General features: G+C 50.8%; 1 long non-coding RNA gene across 1 annotated transcript; it reads right to left on the reverse strand.

Moving 5' to 3' along the window:
- Positions 1-3,197: 3,197 nt before the first annotated feature.
- LOC125543951 lies at positions 3,198-5,253 on the reverse strand. Its single transcript, XR_007299157.1, has 2 exons — positions 4,071-5,253; positions 3,198-3,544 (listed from the first exon to the last, which is right to left on the reverse strand). It is a non-coding gene; the product is annotated as an uncharacterized LOC125543951 (long non-coding RNA).
- Between the last annotated feature and the right edge of the window lie 11,187 nt (positions 5,254-16,440).

The raw sequence follows: 16,440 nt of genomic DNA on the forward strand, positions 1-16,440 counted from the left end.
TGAACTTCGTAATTTTATTTGTAGAAAATTAAAAAATCAATTTTTAATAAACATCAAACATAAAAAAACAGTTGTCTAGAGCTACGGCGACATGAGCAATGACTATTGCAACACTCTGCATGGGTCATCTCTACAACACTCACCCTTACTAGCATTAACACAAACTGGAAAAGCATGTACAAGTGAGCAGAGAGTTCGAGCAGTTGAGCAGAGATGACACGAGTTCATTGCAGCAGTGGGACTGGAAGGCCAGGAGGGCCACAAGTAGCACGGGGAGAAGATGGAGTGTGCGGGTCGCAGTGGGGCTAGGCTGCCGGCGTCGCCTTGCAGTAGTGCAGGAACGTCGAAGGCAAAGAAGACCGAAATGCCGGTGAGTTGATGCAGCGCGACAGTGGGTAAGAAGACACCTGTGAAGCTGTAGTTGTTAGCGCAAAGCATGCCGGCGCACCTCCATTTTGCTCCTGTAGCTTCTTATTCCTTCTCTACCATGATGCCTATTAGAAATCTAAAAAAGTTCAAGTCTTGCAGGCATAAGAACAAATAAATATGAGCGACCACTTCCAAAGCACATGCACCATTTCAGGATCTTTTGTCGAGGCCTTCTCTCCATCTAAGTAGAATCTCACACGAGATGAAATTTGGTTCAAGCGAAAAGACAAATGTGCTTCCAGGGAGCTACATGGAATTCTTTTTGCAACATAGAATTCTCCTGCTCTTGCCGACACACTACTTAGAAGCAGTTTGGTCAGGCAACAAGATTTTGTTTAGGCAGAACTGCATAGTTCACCTACTCAAGAAGAAACAAAAAACATTCAGTACGTCCATGAAACAACAACAACAGCATAGTCCACGAACGTACATCACCTGCTCTTCGTTTCTTCCTCTAGCAATATAGTCGAACGTCTGTGTTCCATCCTTCGGCACCACCATCATTGTCCCCGTTTTGTGCCACAAGCCTACCAACAAGCAGCACGATGACGCTCAAGGAGAAACAAGGAAGCGGTGGCACACACATGAACAGGCGTGTTTGTCAAGGGGATCACCAGAGCCCAAAGATGAACGATCTAGCTGGAGGAGGGTAGAAGAGGTGGTCTCCACAGGCTACCCAGGCAAGCAGCACGGAGGAGGATCCCGACCCTGAATCCACTGACTGTAGGCCGTCGCAGCAGCTGGGCCAATCCTCGACATCACTGATAGCTCGGGCAGAGGAGACAAGGCTGGAGGGATCAACGGTGGGGTGCGGGAGAGGTCTTTCGCGGGGACCAACTTCATGTCGTTACCTCCTCCATCTGAAGGTCAACGGCTCCTCCACGTGTGTAATGGTGGTCGCCGGCGAGTGAAGGATCCTCGCGCGAATCTGGTGACCCTCGAGGTGCTCCGGGAGGTGGTGCCGTGGTGTGGCGGCGTCTCCACCGGATCCGCTGGGAGCAGGGGTGCGGCCGGGGGCGGGGCGGCCGCGGCGGTGCCGGCCAGGGGCGAGGTGGCCGCGGTGTCGCCTGCTGGGGGCAGGTGCTGCGATTGGATCGGGGAGGTGGGTGGTGCGGTAGTGGGGGTCTTTAGTTCAGGAACATCCCGTCAGGCCATATATAGGACGTTGTGATCCAAATAACTATTCTAATCCCAGAATTAGAATAGTGTTGTCATATATATATATAGCCAGTCTGTTCTGATAATATTATCAGAATAACTATTCTGATAACACTTCCGCACTGCACGCTCAATGCAAGTGCACATCATTGTTTGAACCAAGTGTGCTGCAGTACTGAGGCGAGTGAACTTCCCGTGGCAAAAAACTGCACGCAGTGTTTTTTCTGGTACTGTTTTCGCTCTAGTTTTTTTAACCGTTTGTCGGAACGAGGCGTGTAATATATCATTGAAAAGCTATGGATTAGACGCAACTTCACCATGTTGAACACTTTCGAGATTCCTCACGGTTTAAGAGCAGTTTTGAAAATGGTGCGGCCCACAACGAGTGGCAGCGAGCATTTTTCGTATTTTTTTCTAAACCGCTCTTCGAAATGAAGAAAATGATACACCGTTGGATAGATATCATCGAGGCGCATCTTTTTCATATCTATTTCTTTCTCGAATTCATTACGGTTTAAGAGCAGTTTCAAATTTACTAAATCGCGGAATTCTGTTTTTTAAAAAAAATTCAAATTTTCGTTACTGTTTTTGCTCTAGTTTTTTAACCGTTTGTTAAAACGAGGCGTGTAATATGTCGTTGGAAAGCTATGGACAAGGCGCAACTTTCACATGTAGGAATGGTTTTGAGATTCCTTACGGTTTTAAGTTAATTTTGAAAATTGTGTGGCAGACGACAAATGGCAGCGGCCGTTTTTCGCGAAATTTTTACAAACCGGTCATTGAAATGATTCAAATGATATGACGTTGGAAAGATATCGACGAGACGCAACTTTTTCATATAGAACACTCTCTCTAATTCTTTACGGTTTAAGAGCAGTTTTAAATTTACCGAAATGCGGATACTCTATTTTTCGCGACACCCAAATCGATGTGGGTACTTCAACCGACTGAAAACCGCACTGCATCGGATGAAAAACCACACTGCATCGGACGGGTAAGAGAACTGTATGGTTTCTTTTATTCAAACGTAATTTTTTTCAAGGACGAGAAAGTAGAGTGCACTTCACATCGGGTGTAAATGAACCACAACACTATCAAGAAGTGAACCGCATTACTTTTTTCGCTTTCTTAACAATTTTTTTGCACTTACGGGGTGAACAACATCATATGGCCGACCGCACTGCTTCAGAATGAAAACCGCACTGCATCGGACGGGCAAGCGAGCTGCATAATTTCTTTTGTCAGACATAAATTTTCTCAAGCGAGGAAGTGGAAGCAACACTATCGGCATCAGGCAAAAGAACGCACTGCTTAAGACTGAAAACCGCACTGCATCGGACGGCCAAGCAAATTGCATGTTTCTTTTTGTCAAGCATAATTATTCTCAAGCGAGGAAGTGGAAGCAACACTATTGAGTAGTGAACCACATTACTTTTTATTTGTCATTTCCGTAAGATTTTCTTTGCACTACACATTAGGAACAAGTAAACCGCGACACTACCCAAAACGAACCGCGACACTACCGAAAATGAAACACAAGAGTTTTTATTGTCCTTTCGCATACTTATTTTTCTTTATGCGCGTAGAACCGGCAAGTGGGCTACAAGTACTGAGCGAGTGAACTTCATCTAATATAGAAGGGAGCTTCCTTCTTTCAGATGTTTTTATTTTCTGTTTACCAAGTGGACAAGAGAGGAGTTTTTATACCAAAGTGCGCGAGAGATCAAAGTGAGGTTCAAAGATACACACGCACAAACCACTACTGAACTGCATGATCACGCATGCTACATTGCACAAACAGAACATAGAATTACACGGACTGCACACAACGGACTTGCTGTACTGCATGGCTGCGCCGGCAGACTACACGGAGGGGGCTTCGCCGTGCAAACTGAATGACCAGGGAACCTGCAAAAAGATGCAATGCGGCATCCAACTGAAGTGCACCACGTTCTTCCTGCAAAATCAGTTAAGTGAACCTCAAGAGCTAACAACAGCGAGCTGCAATTTGCACTTAGATTTATTTACAGAAAAACGCAAAAATAGTGTGCATGGGGGTGAGCCACCATGGTGGATGCGGCATGGAATGCTGCTGGAACTGCTCATTAGGTGGGAATGAGCTGCACCACGTCAGCCATCCTTTCCCGACCTCCTCCTCCAGCGAGCCAGGCGGCCAACGACGGGATCCCTTTTTGCCTCCCCCGCGGAGCACCGGGCCGCCTGGATCCAGCCTCGAGCATCCCCAAGAAAAGGTCACCGCCGACAAAAGGGCTTCTAGCGCACTGCACTATCTCAACATAGTGGACCGCATCACTTGCGCCCATGAACAGCAGGGAGATGAAGAGACAAGCTCGGGTCACTGCTCATTGGAGGACGACATCGGTGATGCGGGGCCCCATCGCTGGGTGAGGCGCACATCAAAGAAGGTCACCCGCGTCGAAGTTAGTGGATCTGCATAGTTGGGAGTCAGGGTGGAGGCTCACCGGACCTATCCATGTAGGAGGGAGGCGGATCCTCGAAGCGGAGCTCAGGACATGGAGGCTCGCCGGACGGATCTAGGGAGAGGCAGATCCTCGACGTGGTCCGTGCCGCGGCTCATGGGCTGTGCCCGTTGGACGGCTATGGGGGTGGGTGGCATTGCAGGGCCGGGGCCGCCGAGGCCAGCCGTCGCGTGGCGGGCCGTAGCCGCGGCAGGGATGGGGCGGCGCTGCAGGGCCGGGGCCGCCGAGGCCGACCGCCGCAGGGCGGGGTCGTAGCCGTGGCCAGGGGTGGGGCGGTGTTGTGAGGGCGGACGGGACCACCCAGGCCAACCGTCGCGGGGCCAGAGCCATGGCCATGGGCGGGATCGGGCGGCGTCGCGGGACGAGGCCGTGGGAGGCCGGCGAGGAAGGTGGAGGTGAGGGGACGGGTGAGGCTCCGATCGGGGTGGATGCGGCTGTGCGGGAGGTTGGGTGGGTGGGAGGAAGTGGAGCAGGTGGGGGACAGGGGCTTTTTTTCTCGCATCGTGCAGTTTTCGGAGTCGCGTGAAGTTGGTTGTTTTGTTATCAGAATAAGGATAGGTGTTATTAGAATAAGGTCTTAAGGGTGTTATTAGAATAGACCCGCCCTATATATATATGTCCGGCTTTTCTGGCTTATAGTTATAACATGCTTAAATTGAATGTTGCAGTCCGGTTCATGTCCTCTCCCAGCGATCTTCCTCTACTGGGAATTCGCTGGGTCCGAACATGATGGACATCGATTCACCTCCACGAGCTTCCTCCCCCTGCAGTAGACAACACTGAGGTGTCGTCCCAAAGGACCCTTCCGGAATAGGGAGAGGTGCCGGAGGCTGGTGAGACGGTGCCGAAGGGTGACACCTTGGCTGCCGAGAACATGGGGGAACCAACCCTATGGAGACTGGAGACGAGGGCCATGTCCAGTTTGGCCCCCAACCAAATGTCGCTCCGGAAACCCACACATTTCCAGAAACAGATGAGCAACCCTCTTTGCGAGAAGGGGGTGCGCCTACAACACCGGGCGTCCTCTGTCAATGCGGAGGTGCTGGACACTCTGGTGGGAGCGCTTCAGAGCGCCACCATTGTGGAAGAACATCGTACCCTTATGGGTATGGTGATTGGAAAGGTTCAGTCCGCGAAAAGTGGACTGAGCGAAGCCTACACTAGCCTTTTAAGAGGCTTTGAGGTATGTGCCTTATAGTATCTTTTAACTGTATAGAAAGAACGCCTGTGTATAGATAGTAGCCCTTGAGACTCTGTTCGATGTTCGGAAAGAAAACCGAATAGAGGATCTAATAACTCATGCAGGAGACTAATGCACCTATATGTTTGAACAAGCAGGCTGCGAAGCAGGCGTCAGCTGCCCATGCCGTCGAAGCATCCAAGCTAAGGCAAAAGCTAGAAGAAAAGCAAGGTATGTAATACCGAAGCATGTTTGAAACGATGCCAGCTATGATGTAGTATCTCAATGAGTTTCATAATTATGTTTGCAGCTGACACGTCTGAGGTCGAGACCCTCAAGAGTGCGCTGGACGAGGCCAAGAAGGAGGCAGAGGAGGAGCGCGCCTCCCACCTTAAACATGAATCACGAGTGGAGGAAGTCCAGCAAGAGCTCAAGGATGCCATAGGCAAATGTGAGTCCTTAGAGCGCAAGAGTTCAGAGCAAAATTCCGAACTTGCCAAGGCGCTCCAAAGTGCACAGGAAGCCTAGGCCGAAGCCTAAAGCGCTAGGCAAGGCAAATTGCGGCGGGTAAGGCCTTTAACATGAAGAGCAAATTTGTGAATAAAAGGTATATCTTTCTAACCCGGATTTGTAGTTCTCCAGGAGTGTTTGCGGACCTGCCCCGGAGTGTTGCTAATGCCGCTGAGTTCTTCCGGGCCGAAGAGGGGAGCTCAATGGAGAAGTTGTTCTGGTCGCAGTACCTTGCGCCAGAGCATCCTATGCCCCTCAGCGATCAGCTGAAGCAATGGACCAAATTGCACAGGGTGGCTGAATTGGCCATGAGGGATTTGATAACCCGTCTTTGTCCCGTCGAACCCATGCCCAGTAGCTACTTCGGTCTCGTCAAGCGGTTGGTCAGCGCCTGCCCTCGGCTTGATGTCGTGAAGCGGTCGGCCTGTATTGAAGGTGCGCGGATGGCCTTCGCCCATGTCAAGGTGCAATGGGCGAAGATGGATGCCGTCAAGCTTGCAACCGATGGGCTGCCAGCTGGAAAAGAGCATCGCACGCCGGAGCAGTACTTTGATGATGTCCTGAAAGGATCCGCATTCTAGAGGGCCAATGTTCGAAGGACATCATTTTTGAATGAATGTATTTATGTTGTCCAATCCTGTATCATGAGACAAGGCTTATATATGATATATTGCTTATTTTACTTTAAAACATCTCCTCTTGTGCGGCTGTTTATGGTATCTGGGAGTTGGCCAGTCGTTGGCTTTAGCCCCCACGTAGGTAGTACGAGGGTGTTCGGGATAAACACTTAAACACACTTGACCCAACGTACTGGTCTGTGAAGGAGGTGTTAGTGCGGCGAACCAGGCAATCGAACTATGTGGCTTTATCGCCCTCACTTAGCCATAGGAGTTTTATAATGGGAGAGCAGGCGCAGCCCCTAGTATTGTTCGATTATCGGAAATCGGGTGCTGTGAATGCCCGGCTGGGTGGAGGCCGGCCTATCGCATAATGCGGAAAAATCGCTAGAGATTTATACTTAGTCACTGAATAGCTGACCAGCTCTCGCCGCATCATGACAGTTAGTTTTTGGCTTTCTCTACTGAGGTGTTTGTCCAAGTAAACCAGAAACACAATCGCAGTAGTTCTCCCTTGACTACCCTAGCCAATCAGACGGAACATAAGGTAGTAAGCACAGGAGCCGGGCAACCCAACTATTGACCAAAGACATGATCCGGAGCCAATGCATATAATGCTATATTCGGGATGCCGAATTGCACTTGTGAAAGTGTTTGGACTTTGTTTTAATATTTAGAAGATGTACGCAGCTTAATAAAGCCCCTGGCAATTTAGGCCATACCGAGGTGTACATGATAATCAGACAAAACGGGGAAACATATGTTAAGAGATAAGCCAACGCCGTGTAGGTTTGGGCTAAAAACTATTTCCATTGTAGTCTCATTGATACGTCAAAACCTGTTGATACAAATAGTGCAATAAGCAACAAGGCTATTTTACATGCCAAACACAAGGGGAAGCCGTGCGTGCATCCTGAACGTGGACGGGGTGATCTTTAAGGATCCTTTAGGTACTCTGGTACGCGTCTATGCGGCTTTTCTCCTTGGTGTATTGTCCTTCGAGAGAATCATCGACCGGTGTTTTCATAATAGGCCACGGAAAGAGGCCTTGGTACCGTTGAAAGGGTGATGTGGTTTGAGGGAACCTTAAAGAAAAATAAAATAAAAGAAGAAGAGGAGGAATGTGAGTTTCCTGGTAGGGTCTGGCCGTATTGCAGGCATTGTCCTTATTGTGCCTCCATCCTTTCCCATGGTATTTATAGTGCGTAGTTATGTACGTGTGGCACATATGCCACAATTTGGTAGGGGATGAGATGGAGGCTGAATTGCTAATCGAGCTCCTGACGAGCTGGACTGTCGTACAATGGGGTAGTCCGGACTCGTTTGAAAGTGTCCGAGGACTTGGCCGCCGATGTAATAGCTGGCTTGATTAGACCACCCTCTACTTCCACTGCCAGGGCCACGATGTGCTCCTCAGTGCGGAGGGAGCGTTCCATGTTTCCATTCACTGTTATAACACCGCGTGGTCCGGGCATCTTGAGTTTGAGATAGGCGTAGTGCGGGACTACATTGAAACGAGCAAACGCGGTTCGTCCGAGCAATGCATGGTAGCCACTTCGAAACGGGGCGATATCGAAGATCAAGTCCTCGCTGTGGAAGTTGTCCAGTGATCCGAAGACTACTTCCAATGTGATTGAGCCCGTGCAGCGGGCCTCTACACCGGGTATCACTCCTTGAAAGGTAGTTTTTGTGGGCTTGATTCTTGATGGATCAATACCCATCTTGCAGACTGTGTCCTGATAGAGCAGGTTAAGGCTGCTGCCGCCGTCCATGAGGACTCGCGTAAGGTTGAATCCATCGATGATTGGATCGAGGACTAATGTGGCCGAACCTCCGTGACGGATACTGGTCGGATGGTCCCTGCAATCGAAGGTGATCGGACAGGCCGACCATGGGTTGAATTTTGGGGCGACTGGCTCTATCGCATAGACGATTGTATCTCTGGTTCGTCTCTACAAAGTACCTTAGTGGAGAAAGCCAAAAACTAACTACAAATCGCTAGCGATTCACCCCATGTTATACGAGGGGCTAGTCTTCGTCCAGCCGCGTGGGAAAGGCGTCGTAGTCCGGATAGCCGCACACGCACAAGGGGCTAGTAATAGCTCCACAGTCAAACTCCTATGGCTAAGTGAAAGTAATAAAGCCGATAGTCTGATTGCCTGGTTCACTTCGAGGACACCTCCTTTACGGACCAAGACGTTGGATAAAGTGTGGTAACGCGTTACGCCGAACACCCCTGTAGGATCTACATGGGGGCTGAAGCCGACGATTGGCAACTTTCAGAAATAAAACAATAAATGGCCGCACATGAGGAAACATCGCTTGAAACAAAAAGTACAAACTTAGATATATCAACAACTTGGGTTCACCACATAGTTTGTACAACCCGAACACACTCACTCAAATGTTACATCCTTAGAGCATTGACCCTCTATCATCCGGGCTTCTTCTAGGACGTCGTCAAAGTACCTCTCCGGCTTCCGATGATCTTTGCCTTCGGGCGGGGCTGCGGTTGCCACTTCGGTGGCCTTCATTTTTCCCATTGCATCTTGACGTGGGCGAAGGCCATCCAAGCACCCTCTATGCAGGCCAAGCGCTTCATAGCATCAATCCGAGGCCATGCGTCGACAAGCCGCTTCACCAAACCGGAGAAGCTGCTAGGAATCGGCTCGGCCGGCCATAGTTGGACTATTAGGTCCTTCATGGCCAAGCCTGCCACCCTATGCAGCTCCGTCAGCTGCTTCAGCTGGGCGTTCAGAGGCGTCGGGTGCTCCGGCGCGAGAAATTGCGACCAGAACAGCTTCTTGGTCGAGTTCCCCTCCTGGGCTCGAAAGAATTGTGCGGCATCGGCTGCACTCTTTGGAAGATCCGCAAATGCGCCTGGAAAACACCACACTCGAGGTCAATGATCACGGACATGACGAGGAGTCTCGAAATGGTCGAGACATAAATATCGATATATTGGACGATTATATTTGGATTACGGAATGGTTCTGGGTGAGATCGGGAATATACCGGAGCATCGGGAGGTTATCGGAACCCCCCGGGAGGTATATGGGCCTTATTGGGCTTTAGTAGAAAGGAGGGGAAAGGAGCAAGGGAGCTGCCCCCCCAAGCTCAATATGAATTGGGAGGCCCCCCCCCTTTCCTTCCTCCCTCCTTCATCTTCCTTCCCTCTCCTACTCCAAGTTGGAAAGGGGGGAATCCTACTCCCGGTGGGAGTAGGACTCCCCTTGGCGCGCCTCTCCCTGGCCGGACGCCTCCTCCCCCTTGCTCCTTTATATGCGGGGGCAGGGGGCACCCCAAAGACACACAATTGATCATTGATCCCCTAGACATGTGCGGTGCCCCCCTCCACCATAATCCACCTCGATCATATCATAGCGGTGCTTAGGCGAAGCCCTGCGTTGGTAGCATCATCATCACTGAGGGAGTCCTGGATTAGGGGGTGTCCGGATGGCCGGACTATACCTCCAGCTGGACTCCTAGACTATGAAGATACAAGATTGAAGACTTCGTCCCGTGTCCAGAAGGGACTTTCCTTGGTGTGGAAGGCAAGCTTGGCGGTACGGATATGTAGATCTCCTACCATTGTAACCGACTTTGTGTAACCCTAACCCTCTCCGGTGTCTATATAAACCGGAGGGTTTTAGTCCGTAGGACAACATATAGAACAACAATCATACCATATGCTAGCTTCTAGGGTTTAGCCTCTCCGATCTCGTGGTAGATCTACTCTTGTACTACCCATATCATCAATATTAATCAAGCAGGACATAGGGTTCTACCTCCATCAAGAGGGCCCGAACCTGGGTAAAACTTCGTGTCCCTTGCCTCCTATTACCATCCGGCCTAGACGCACAGTTCGGGACCCCCTACCCGAGATCCGCCGGTTTTGACACCGACATTGGTGCTTTCATTGAGAGTTCCTCTGTGTCGTCGCCGTTAGGCTTGATGGCTCCTATGATCATCAATAGCGATGCAGTCTAGGGTGAGACCTTCCTCCCCGGATAGATCTTCGTCTTCGGCGGCTTCGCACTGCGGGCCAATTCACTTGGCCATCTGGAGCAGATCGAAAGTTATGCCCCTGGCCGTCAGGTCAGATTTGGAAGTTTAAACTACACGGCGGACATCCGCGGCGACTTGATCTTCGACGGATTCGAGCCACTGCCGAGCGCACCGCACTGTCACGACGAGCATGATCTAGCTCTGCCGCCGAACAGTGCCCTGGAGGCCGCACTCGCATCGGCTTCGACCCTTAATTCGGAGCCAACTGCGCCGATCGAGGATGGGTGGTTGGACGCCGCCTCGGGGGCTGCGATCTCAACGGCGATCGAGCCGAACACCAGCCCCGCACTCCGCGAGACTCGTGACTCCAAGGAGCCGGACTCCTCTCCGAACTCCGAACCCTCCACGCCCCTGCCAATCGAATCCGATTGGGCGCCGATCATGGAGTTTACTGTCACGGACATCTTTCAGCACTCGCCTTTCGGCGATATTCTGAAGTCACTAAAGTCTCTCTGTTTATCAGGAGAGCCCTGGCCGGACTACGGTCAGCAAGGTTGGGATACGGATGATGAAGAAATTCAAAGCCCACCCACCACCCACTTTGTAGCCAATGTCGACGATTTAACCGACATGCTCGATTTTGACTCCGAAGACATCGACGGTATGGACGCCGATGCAGGAGACGATGAAGAACCAGCACCTATTGGGCCCTGGAAAGCCACCTCGTCATATGACGTATACATGGTGGACGCACCAAAAGATGACGAGAAGGAGCGGAAGGACGCATCGAAGGCTTGTTCCCTCGAGAAGCAGTCAAAGCAGCGACGCAAGCGCTGCCCCAAATCCCGCCTCGACAGAAATAACGATCACACAGACCCGGCGCTGGAGCAGGGCGAACCGCTGCTAGACAACGGCAATCCGGATAATCAAACCGAACAAACAAATTCTATCAAGGATAATGGTCCGGACGACATAACGCCGGACAGGCACCCGGAGCAGCAGAATGCCCGTAAAAGGCTTGTTGCCACCGCGAGGAGTCTTAAAAAGCAGAAGAAGAGGCTCAAGGCTGCGCAAGACACACTCCAAATTAGATGGAGTAAAATACTCAACACAGCAGCGAGGTACGGTGACAATCGCCCCTCCAAGAGCTACCCAAAGCGGAAGCTGCTACCTGAATTCGATGAGGAGGCCTCAGACCCCCCACAACCACATATCAAAGTAGCCACCTGGCCGGATAGACGACCCCTCTACCAACACAGAGCGGCATACAACGCCACTCACAATACAACACGCGACCCATGCGAGGGCTCGCACCCAAAGGACGGTGCAACAAGATCCATCTATGGACCACGCAAGCGCGCCCCAGCATACAATGCAACACAACAAACATCCGAACAAAGCGGTACACCCAGCTACAGGGGTGCTGCACACCCCGTATGTTTCACCGATGAGGTGCTGGACCATGAATTTCTAGAGGGATTCAAACCCATAAACATAGAGACATACGACGGAACAACAGACCCTAGGGTCTGGATTGAGGACTACATCCTTCATATCCATATGGCTCGAGGAGATGATCTCCACGCCATCAAGTACTTACCCCTCAAGCTCAAAGGGCCAGCTCGTCACTGGCTTAAAGGCCTCCCCGAAAGCTCCATTGGAAGTTGGGAAGAGCTCGAAGACGCCTTTCGGGCAAATTTTCAAGGGACTTATGTCCGACCTCCGGATGCGGACGATTTGAGTCATATAACTCAACAGCCCGGAGAGTCAGCCCGAAAGCTTTGGAATAGGTTTCTTACTAAAAAGAACCAGATTGTCGACTGTCCGGACGCCGAAGCCTTGGCAGCTTTTAAGCATAGCATCCGTGTCGAATGGCTCGCCAGACACCTCGGCCAAAATAAGCCGAGAACGATGGCCGCATTAACAAGCCTCATGACCCGCTTTTGCGCGGGTGAGGACAGCTGGCTAGCCAGATGCAGCACCAGCAACCCCAGTACATCTGAAGTTAGAGATGGAAATGGGAAATCACGGTGCAATAGCAATAACAAACGCTGGAATAAATAAGACAGCACGAAGGGCACGGCAGTAAACGCCGGATTCAAAAGCTCTCGGCCAGGTCAAAAGCCGCCCTTTAAAGGCACCAGGGATGAACTGTCCAACCTCAAAAAAATTCTGGACCAAGTATGTCAGATCCATAGTACCCCCGGTAAACCTGCTAATCATACCCACAGAGAATGTTGGGTCTTCAAGCAGTCCGGCAAGCTCAACGCCATACACAAGGAGGATACACCAAGTGAAGACGAGGACGAGCCTCCCAAGCAAGACACTGGAGAACAAAAGAAATTTCCACCAGAAGTCAAAACAGTAAACGTGTTACACGTGATCAAGGGAAAAAACAACACGGCACTCCCAGGAAAATATACCCAAGTGCCTGTCACCGCGAAGTCCTGCCACTGGTCGTCTCAACCGATCACTTTCAACCATCGCGATTACTCAGCAAGTATCCGACGCGTAGGATGGGCTGCCCTGGTATTAGACCCAGTAATTGGCGGATATCACTTCACACGAGTCTTGATGGATGGTGGCAGCAATATAAACCTAATATATCAGGATACAATCTGCGGGATGGGGTTATACCCAACAAAAATTCGCCATAGCAATACTACCTTTAAAGGAGTAACGCCAGGCCCAGGGGCTCGTTGTACGGGCTCCCTCCTACTACAAGTTATATTCGGCTCCCCCGATAACTTCCGTCGCGAGCATTTAACCTTCCACATCGCTCCATTCCAAAGTGGCTATCAAGCACTACTCGGACGTGAAGCTTTCGCTCGCTTTAATGCAATACCACACTACGCCTCCCTCACACTCAAGATGCCCGGACCATGTGGCATCATTTCAATGAACGGAAATATCAAGCGATCTCTGCGCGCCGAAGAGAGTGCAGCTGCCCTGGCAGCCGCACACTAAAGGCGCTCGGACCAGCGAAAGCATCCAATAGGTCGTCAAGACCTCAGACACAACTAATCAAGTCCGGCGCTGCTATTTATACCGAATAAGTGGTCACACCCCTATTTGTCAATACAAGGGGCTCAACGCGCGCAGACAAGTGGCAATTTTTTCTCATCTTGAATTATACATGGTTTCTTTAAAAACTATCTTTTTGCACGACAACTTTTTTCACCTAAATTCCTCTCTTTTACAGACGATCATCGTGCTACACCCGTCCAGGATATGGCACAACGGAGACACAGGCGCAGACGTGCAGCAGGGACCCGCTCCAAGGATTCTTTTTAGATTAAGACCCTGCGTAAACCTTTTTACTGTCTCTTGTTGATACATATCCACTGTTGAGAAGGATGCTGACGTCTTGGCATGTGGCCACGCCAGAACAATGCACGTACCTGGACACAAGGGGCTTCTTACAAAGGCCATTGTTTAGGCCCGGATTATACCACAAAGACCGAGTACCTTAGGGAGTGTTCGGCGTCGCGAGTTTGGCCCTATATGCATCAGCTCCGAATCATTGTCTTTGGTCAAATGTTGGGTTTGCCCGGCTCCTGTGTTTTGGTGCCTTACGTTCCGCTTTACCAGCTAAGGTAGCACCAGGAGAACTACTGCGATTGTGCCCTGGTTCATCCGGATGAGCACCTCAATAGAGAAAGCCGAAAACTGACTGTCATGATATAGCGTGAGACTGGTCAACCACTCGATGACCTGTTGGAATGTTAGAATTCCTCCGCCTTAACGAAGGGCCGTTTTCCGGCCAAGCATGTACGCACCCCGGGATCGGGAGAGTGCGGAGCCACCAGGGGCTATCTAGTAGCCCCACTGTCAAACTCCTATGGCTAAGTGAAAGTGCTAAAGCATTATAGTCCGGTTGCCTCACTCGCTCCGCTATCACCTCCTTAATAGGACCAAGACGTTGGGTTAAGTGTGAACGCGTGTTTTTTGCGAGCACCTCCGCATTATATGCGTGGGGGTTGAAGCCGACGGCTGCAATCTTTCAGGTTATACACATGTATACATAAACAGCCGCCCAGGAGGCATCATATTACTTTCAGGCAAAAGTATAAAAATAGCCTTATCAAAATTTATAAAAGCATTTCGCTTACAATGAGATTACATATCACTCAAACATAATATTTTTTGAGCACTGGGTCTCTATCAAACAAGCACCCTCAAGAACTTCTTCAAAGTAGTGCTCAGCAGCCATTCGACCTATAGCCGAATCCCGCGCTGCAACAGTGGTAGCATCCATCTCCGCCCAGTATGCTTTAACACGGGCAAAGGCCATCCGTGAGCCCTCTATGCACGCCGACCTCTTCATTGCATTAATGCGCAGCACCACGTCAAGGACCTGCTGCACCAAGCTGAAATAGCTATTCGGTTTTGGCCTTTCCGGCCATAGCTGATCCACAACAGACCTCATGGCGAGTCCGGACAACCTATTCAGTTCGGCCCATTCGGCTAATTGGTCAGTCAATGAAAGCGGACGCTCGGGAGAATGGAATTGTGTCCAAAATAGCTGGTCCACTTCACGGTCCATCTGACCCTGGAAGTACTTGGCCGCATTAGCAGCGCTCACCGCCAAATCCATATACACATCCTCCGAACTCTACAGCCGATCCAGAGAGGCATACCGTGGATCTCCGAACTTCCTCCACAACATAAAGGATTTCCCAGCTACAATATCCTCGGCTTCCCGCAGCTCCTCCTTCTTCGCCCTCATAGCAGAGCGGATGTCTTTTCTCGTCGCAGCAGCCTTCTCAAGGTCTGATGCCTTCGCTAGGTTTTCCTTTTCAAGAACCCAGCAACAGTCGGCAGCGGCTTTTAATTCTATGGCCATCTTGGCCACCTTATCTTGGCTCTCGCCATGCGCGGCCTTCTCGGCTTTCAACTCTTCGGCCGCCTTCAAAGTAGCCGCATTACCAAACCTCGCTTGTTCCTTGGCTCGGGCAAGTTCTGCCCACAAGGCTTCAACAGTGGCAGCTCCATCTGCAGTCACAACATATTAAAGATACTGGCGTCGTGCTACTCTTACTATGTGGCGTTTACCAGATAATGACACTTACCCTGTGCCTCGTCAAGCCTTTTGTTAACAAGCTCGATGTCGGCGTCTGCCGCATCCAACTGCCATTTTAAATGGGCAAACTCGCTAGTCCGGCTAGCCACCGGAGCTTCCATCACCTGCACATCGAGGCAGTATGGTTATTACCTGGGAATATGATCCTCTGTTCGTCGTCATTTCCGACGACAACCAGAGTCTCAGGGGCTACTATCTACACAGGGCACACCTAGCATGTGCAGGACTATCATACACTATTTTACGTACCTCAAAGCCTGTCAGTAGACTCATAAAAGCTTCATGCAATCCGCTTTCGGCGGACGAGATTCTATCCATCACCGTATTCATTAGCACACGGTGTTCATCTGAGATGGCCGCTCGCCCCACCAACTCCCTCAGAACATCCGATCGCACACCATACGGTGCCGGACTCTTTTTTCCACTCTCTTCGGGAGCCGGACACTGGGAGCTTCGGGGGTCAATGGGATTATCTTCTGGCCTCACCGGACTCGAAGAGGCCCTCCGCGACGACACTTTGGGGTCGCCCGCTTTCGGAGCGGAGGAGTCCGGAGGAGGCGTTTCGCTCTCCATCATCTCTGGAAGAAGATCCCCCGAAGACGAGCTCATTTGAGAGGGGCTAAGGCCCGAACTGCAAAGATATATGCGGTGGTTATTTTCTTAGAAGAAAAAGATGGCATACCTGTACTATTAAAGTATTTCGGGTCACTTACGACTCGCTGAATAATTGATCCCCCCGCGGACTTTGTGCGGCAAAAGCACCCCCCCAAGGTAGGACCCTCTGTGGGAGACTTCTTCTCCCGTTTGGAAGCTTCGGCTTCCGAATCCCCAGGCGCAGTCCTTTTCCTCCTCCGGTCGTCTTCCTTCATGGAGATGCTCGCTCCCTCGGTTAGAATGGGCAGCGTTGGGGGCCCGCGTCCGCCTGTATTGTCCTTCCCAGTATCTTCCTTCAAG

Source organism: Triticum urartu, chromosome 3 (genome assembly GCF_003073215.2).
Source record: "Triticum urartu cultivar G1812 chromosome 3, Tu2.1, whole genome shotgun sequence".
NCBI classification, from domain to species: domain Eukaryota; kingdom Viridiplantae; phylum Streptophyta; class Magnoliopsida; order Poales; family Poaceae; genus Triticum; species Triticum urartu.